General features: G+C 38.0%; 1 pseudogene; it reads right to left on the reverse strand.

Moving 5' to 3' along the window:
• Positions 1-299: 299 nt before the first annotated feature.
• On the reverse strand, positions 300-1,692 carry LOC143848911 (cyclic dof factor 2-like; annotated as a pseudogene).
• Between the last annotated feature and the right edge of the window lie 6,430 nt (positions 1,693-8,122).

An 8,122-nucleotide genomic window follows, 5' to 3' on the forward strand; every position in this document is an offset into this window, starting at 1 on the left:
GTAAATTTTCCTTCTGGTGGTTCTGTTTTTGCTTTGTTATTATGAAAGAGGAGATATTTTCATGATGTTAATCTTTAAATACTCAGCTGTCCACTTGTTTGCCTGCCACATGAAAAAGAAAGATGCTTGGACTTTTGTTAAAGACTTAATTCTCATCCACACAAACGAGATGGCCCCACAAAAAGATCTTTTTTCTTTTGTCTGCCAAAATTTCCAATCTTTTTTTGGCTCTTTTATTATCTCATTCATAATATCAAGGAATGACTACTAAACCCTTGGCCTCATCCAGACCTATATAAAGGAAATCTTTGGTTATTTTCTAGGTATCCAAAGAATGGCGCTCTTCATTCATCTCACCAGGTATTTTGATCTTCATTCAGTTTTCAGTGTGCATAGGGACACTGGATATTAAGAATTTCATGAGGTAAGTGACCAATTTAAGATCTTGTTGCATCACTGCATCATCCTTCTACTTAGCTTTTTTTTTTTGATAGGTCCTTCTACTTAGCTATGATCATATTGAAAATCTGGTAAGTAGTTTATAAGGAAGGAGAAGGTAGATTGAAACCCATCGCTGAGTATTTTCAGTATCAGAGAAACATGTGATAGAATTCATGAGTTAGATTATAATTTTTAAGTAGATAAAAAATAGACCCTTTTCTGCAGACTCACCAAACCATTAGAACTATGTCATATAGATACATAGGTATACACAAACTCACCAAACCATTAGAACTAAGAAAATAGAGGATATGTTCATATTTCTATAGGGCAACTTAGACCATTGGCCATTTGAGCTACTCCGAAATTAGCTCTTCCACACCGAAACCAAGAGAAAATCCTCAAAAGTTTTTTCTCACAATCGAAAATTTCCATGCCAATACCTTCAGTTCAGCCTTTTGCATCTATAAAGCTTGGCGTGGTGTTGTGGTAATATTCATTAGTGCAACCTCATTCCATGAGCTGAAGTTTCCAAAATTTACAACAAAATTTTGCCAGCTTGCTGATCCACTATGAGCTCTGATGGAAGTTCAGTGACCTTGAAAGTTCCACACGGTGGGCGTGCAAGATCTGGGAGGTTTCAGCTGTATGATTCCTGTCGTAGATCTTTGATTGGAAGGCCTAGAAAACCTACTTGTTATTGATTGAACCCGCCTTGTCAATTCTTAGTCCCCAGCATTGCCCATATAGAGCTACTCGCAGCGTCACCGAGGTTTTCAATCTGCAACCACTTAGGAATCCACAGTCATCTTTCTGAGTTGTTTTGTTTGTGTTTCTTTCTTTCTATGAATCACCTTGTTTAAGCCTGTTTCCTTCTCTTGAATGCTTGCCTAAGGTTGGAGAGTTAGAACCAGGGGATCCAGTGTTTCAAAAAGAAGATGCGGATGATATCCAAGGAATACTCCAAGCGCATCGGAAGCTACAACCTCAATAACCTGGTGCAGGATAAAATGATATGGCAAAGCTCAAAGGATAGAAAGCATGTGGCTGTGCTAGCTGAAGGCTCTGTTGGGTTGAATTCCTTGTACAACTTGATGGAGTCCCCGGAAAACAAGGAACCTGAGGAGGTAAGACTTGACAGTTCTGCATTGCTGGCTTTTGCAAGTTTGCCAGATTACCTTCTTCGGTCGAATTCGAAGCCAATACAGAAGACCCACTTGAGTGCTCATCGCTGTTTTCTTCTTTGCCGGATTATGATCTTCGGTCGAATTCGAAGCCAAGATAGAACACTCAATTGAGTGCTCATCCCCATTTTCTCCTTTCCGGATTAGCTTCTTCTGTCAAGTTCAAACCCAAGACAGGAGACCCACTTGAGTGCTCACCTCCATTTTCTCTGCTACATGAAACTAGATTCTCTGTTCTTCAGCTCTATAAAATCCATTCCTCTGGCACTTATGTATTGTTTTCTCGAAAAGATTCAACACAGATGCAGTCGACTCACAGCGTGGTGCATCTGTGCCGAAACTGAGAATGGTGCCATTGGGTTTCATGTGTATTGATTCGTGCTGGCAGTTCTTACAGAAATGCCGAGGTTGGTTGATATTGTAATTGTTGTAGTAACAGAACTTTGTGTCGAGGCTGTTACTGCGAGGACATGGCAGTATCTTTTCTGGCTTCTTTAGTGTCTTCTCTTTTGAGCTAATTGTGTCATTCTGTTTTTCTTCTTGCTTCAAAGTTTCTATAGCTGCTGTTTCTTTGTCTACAGAAGGTGTTTTCGGGTTCTCATTGATGATTTAACCTTCTCTGTTAACTCTTTCTGAAATTTGGATGGACAGCTTATCTTTCGCTTCATCATAATATTGGCTTGATGGATCGTGGAAGTTACATTCGTTATTCGATAAGAAACACCAATCAAATTATTTGCCTACTTTTTGAAAATGATGACTGTTATACAGATTGAGAATACTGGTGCACGGCGAAGGGAAAAGAATCTCTCATTACCCCCGATTTGGAAAGCTGGCTAGTTCGATCATTAGCACTCCTGGGAATGTGAAAAAAGAAATGTGCCTATCACTTTGCATAGCACTATTCTCATCCAGAAATTTGGCTAATCTCCATGGGCCATAATTATTACATTTAGCCCATGAAATCACATCAGATGAATCACCTTCCACCTAAAGGTTACCATCCAAGCGGTCGCAATAATATAAATACAAATGCCTATATGGAGAGCACGATCCTCGGTCTCAGTTGAATTCGTTAAACCAATCAGGCCCAAAAAGAATGAATGATGTGGTCAATGTAATTCATAAAAACTCCTCCAATACCCGCCAAGGTTGCTGAGAGGAAAAATCGAGAGAGAGAGAGAGAGAGAGAGAAGAAGGAGATGTCCATTTAGATGTCTACTTCACTTGCAAATTATTTTCCTATGAACATAACCTAGAGTTTGAGGGAATTGGAGGAAGGAGATGTCCATTTAGATGTCTACTTCACTTGCAAATTATTTTCCTATGAACATAACCTAGAGTTTGAGGGAATTGGAAGAAGGAGATGTCCATTTAGATGTCTGCTTCACTTGCAAATTATTTTCCTATGAACATAACCTATAGTCATTTGCAAATTTTCATTAAGTTTTTTACAGCCTTCACCCCAGATGTGATCAGTTTAGCTGGATTATCACAATAAAAAATGGTAACTGGAGTAGAAAAAAGTTTATGAAGCAATTTGTGCACAATTCTCCCAACAGGTTCATATTAAATAAGATCAAAGAAAATTTAATTTATGCATAATGTCTACTATCAACAACAGAAATGACCTGAGTTAATGATTATAACGAAGGAGGATGAAAACTCTCTACTATGGAAAGGTAATAAGTAGTAATCTTCATCAGTTTTAGAAATCACAACAAGAACATTGCATGACCGAAACATGGTTCAGAAATAATGAATGGAGAAATGTCCTGCTTTCGTGGTCATATAGCAATAAAAGTGGAAATCCCAAGAAGGAAAAGGTAATCCATGATAATTTTATGCATAATTGTTCTACAATTATTATTACATGGGAACCATTCAGCCCTGAAAACTTCTTATGCAATCGAAGCACTGACGTGTAGGAGAAAAAATTTCGTTTAATTCCTACTAGCAAAAAATCCCGTGCGATGCACGGGCAGACGTACAGACAACATCATAGGTTGATCTAAACTGTTCATGCGATGGAACACAACATAAATAGGTTGTGCCCGTAAAATAATTTCCATAGGCTGATCCTAGCCCTCAAATCTTTAGAGGTTTCCATAATTGGTGTTCCCGTCATTACTTTTACGGTGTCCTGCATTCGTAATATCAAACTTTCTGTAATTTGACCCACACATAGTGAATAAGGAAAATTAGTTTTTTCGTCATCGTTAGGGGTGCAACTTGGGTCTCAACCCAACCCAACCCGATTTCCAATCCGACTGGGTTCAACCCGACCCAACCCGATTTACAATTTCCTCAACCCGACCCAACCCGATTTCCAATTCGGGTTGGGTTGGGTTGGGTCAGGTTGACCCGATTTGATATGGTTGTTTTGGATTTTAAGAACCAATACTGAGTCACCAATAATCAGTTTTTAACTCACAACCAGTTCTCAAAATCCAAACCAAACAGGGTCTAACAATTAACAAAGGAAAATGTTATCCGCACTACTATATTTTGATGATCACACTCCTCACTTTATTAAAGTACAGTATGGCCCGTACCATAAGATTATCCAAACCGTCCATTGTGGACTGTTGAGATTATTTCAATGTTGAAAAAGAAAAACAAATATATAGAACTTCTTCAGATGGAACCCAAATTCGGGTTTCGGGTCAGGTCGGGTTGCCAGACAGCCCAACCCGACTCGACTCGATTTTCAATTCGGGTTGATTTTTCCCAACCCAACCCAACCCGATTTGCGAAAAAGCTTAACCCGACCCAACCCAAATTAGGGTTGAACCTGACCTGTGTGGGAACATCCAAGTAACAACGATGGTTTCAAATTATATATAGTGCTAATGTTCTCACTACAATATTTTATAATGGCACCACTCACCGTATTTTGATGATCTCACTCTTCACTTTATTAAAATGTACAGTATGGCCCGTACCATAGGATGATCCAAACCGTCCATTAGATGGGCCACTGCTTACATAGGTTGTGCCCCAAAAATAATTTTCATAGGTTAATCCGAACCCTCCAATCTATAGAGGGTTATAGGTTGATCCAAACCGTCCATGTGATGGAACACAACATCAATCGGTTGTGCCCGTAAAATTATTTCCATCGGTTGATCCTAGCCCTCCAATCGATAGAGGTTTCCATAATTGTTGTTACTCTTCAGGTGCCCGGAATTCGTCAATATTTTGCAAGTGTCCTGCATGCGTAATATAAAGTAGTTCTTTCGTCATTACCATATGTCTTTACCTCTTCTTGATAGTTTTTTCCATAATTGTCATAAACAGATACCCTGTGTCAGTACTTTTCGTATGTAGATTACAATTTTACCCTCAAATAATTTCTCATAGAGATAGATGCTAGATATCAGCAAAGGGGTTAATGGTAAAAGAGTAATGATGACGTGTAAATCCCATATAAAAAGAAAAGAAATTTCTTTTTCCTCCTGCTATATTGTAGTAGACTAGTAGAAAACCCCATGCGATGCACGAGGACACAAAAAAAATTAAATGATAAATAAAAAGAATAAAAGCAAACTCATAAGAAAAAAAAAGAGCTAAAAAAGAACACATAATCTTAGTTTTAAATTAACCTATATTGCATAACCATATAAGCAAAAAAGAGACAGAAAGAAATAGTAGTAAAAGGGGCAAAGAGAATCATCTCCTTCATTAACCGGGAAGGAAAAAAATAATCCAGGGCACAATGTCTGGAAAATGGAAAGGAATTGTCATATAAAACTATATCTTACTGACATTTAAATGCAAAAAAATAGTCGGAGCTACCATTTTAGAAAATTTAAAAAAATCGTCGAGACGACTGCTTCAACGGATATGTAAGCAGTTATATAATAAATCATTTGTGAGTGAAGATATGGGCAAGACGCTATAGCGTACTCATCGTGCTAAACAGTCCAATGGATGGGACATTTTTCACTTCTCAAATGCATGATAGCCTACAACTCCTAGGAACCTTGGATGGGAAAAAACAAACCAAAATTGCAAAACCCATGACCCACTTTTCCAAATTATAAACATTGAATATACAAACAAACTGTAAAGCTTGTTGAAAAGATCAAGTTTACAGTTTTTTTTCTTTAAATACACATGGTAGAATAATCTGGTTTTAGTATGTGACTTCAGAAATTGTAAGAACATATCCACCAAAACTCAAAACCGAGTATAGATATATAAAAAAATAAAAAAAATTAAATCCAAGTGATTGACTTCAGCACTCTTAATGCAGGGATACAGAATTTCCATAAACACCAAAACAACCTTGTGTGAATTTAAATAACAGGTTTACCATCATCATTAACTCTTAATTTAGTCCTTCTGGATGTGCATGCATTGACTTACGAAGAAGGATACCAAAGTTCTCTATGGAGTTAGATATGAATTCAATGAATTGAAATTAACGACCATTTATTTCCAAATAACAAAGCAATGCCACTATGAAAAATTAGAAAATCATTGGCTAATGAATCTACATCTAATCATTAGAAGAAATTCAAATATATTATGGAAATGAAACTTAGAAGGGGATATTAGGCTCAGGGATATACTTGTCCCTTAATCATTGCAAGGGCGGGCAATCAGGTGGTGCGGACGGGAAAATGAGAGATCGGATGGGAAAGATTGAAGAGGGTTAGAGCAGAAAACCCTAGGAAAATATCTTGAAATAGAGGGCGGAATGGGAGAGTGACGTAGAGACGTGGGGAGAGGCACGTGGAAGACAGAGAGAGGGTGATGATGCGTCCAAGAGAGAGCCCTGAGGGGACGTCTAATAGAAATAAGGTCAATTGACGATTTTACCCTCGTATAATTTCACATAGATATAGATGTTAGAATAGCAGCAAAGGGGTTGATGGTAAAAGGGTAATGCTGACATGTAATTCTCTCTAGCTATATAGTAGTAGATAACAATCAAATGTGGTGATCAAACAAGAAAGGTCATTATTCCGGTCAAAAGGGATTAAAATAAGAAAGTGAGTCAGAAATTACATGTGAGCATTTACAGATAGTTACTCAACAGAAAATAGTTCAATTCCACATCAGTTGAATGAATATTTATAATGAGAAGAGCATTGAGAGCTGACAGCCTCCATGCTTCCTTCAGATGTTTAAAGATGACTAGGAGTTATTTTCAAAGGAGTAAACTCTCTCCCAGGCCTTTCGGACGACGAACTCAATGACTGCACCGGAGAGATGGGTAAGCTGAAATGCCTCATAAAAACTGCCAGCCCCTTGCATGGCATTAACTTCATGCTTGCACTAATGGATTTCTTCCCACTTTGGAAATATAAGTTATTGGCTAAACAGAAGAGAAGGCATCATCCTATATGATTCCCTGCTTAGGTTAGGGACTCAAAGCTGTTAGAGATTTTGCAAAATGATGGTGAGAAAATTAAAATAATTTTTTAAGTTTTATCAAAATTAGAAAAATAATTTTTAGACAGGGCAGGTCGACCGGGGTATCCTCGGCGACCGCGGATTGGTACTTGAAAGTATGAACAATTTTCAGAAAGGTGTGGGTGGGCGACCGCAGTTCTTTGGATCGTAAAAGAATAAAATGGACAGAAGCATGCTGGCGGGCGACCGCGACTGTTCGAAAAACTATCCGTTGGGAAGAAATGGACATGGCTTTTCACTACCGTTTTTCATCATTTCTTCATGTCTTTTGCTTCTCAACAGTCATGGATGTTTTTCAAACACAAGGGACACCTTGTGGACGATCCAAAACACTTAAATCACAAAAGGTTGTGATCGAATGGTCATTATTCAAACCAATCCAAGGGATGTTTTGAAGGGATGTTTCCCTTAAAGAACAGACATCTAATGCTCTATAAAAAGAGCAGAAATCTGTCTTTTTCAAATATAGAAAATCAGTTATTGTTGTACTTCTCTCTCTCTCTCTCTCTAAGCAATCTCCTACCCTCTTGTTTTCTAGATATTTTTGTTCATAAAACAGTGCACTATAAATTGTTTTTTCTGCAAAAATAGTTTTAGTGTTTTTTCTTTAAGGCTTGAAGTTCTTGAAAGGCGTTTTGGGTTTGATTCCACTTGTGCAAAGTGTCATCAAACATTTGTAGGACATTCTTGCAAAGCTTCATTGTATCTTGGAGGCAATTCGCGGATTCCCTTTGCACAGAACTGGTGGGGACGAAATTTATCTTAAGGAAAGCGATTACGCGCCTTGAAGCAACTCTACTAATTTCTATATTTTAGGAAATCTCACCAACAATCTTAAGACAAATTTCTTCTGTTGTTTCTAAGTAATTCAATGGCATTGTTTTCTGTTCGTCAAATGACTCAAGACTTCATCAAACTTGAGCGCTTTGACAAAGGGAACTTCAAGTGGTGGCAGTAGAAGTTGCACTTCATTCTCACTTCACTCAAGGTGGTTCGTGTTCTCACGACTCCAAGGCTGACGGCGGTTGAAAATGAGCAAGGCTGAAATGGGAGCAAGACGACTATATTTGCAA

The sequence above is a fragment of the Tasmannia lanceolata genome, unplaced genomic scaffold (assembly GCF_043159265.1).
Source record: "Tasmannia lanceolata isolate RefF3 unplaced genomic scaffold, GAP_Taslan_0.1 ptg000016l, whole genome shotgun sequence".
Classification (NCBI taxonomy): domain Eukaryota; kingdom Viridiplantae; phylum Streptophyta; class Magnoliopsida; order Canellales; family Winteraceae; genus Tasmannia; species Tasmannia lanceolata.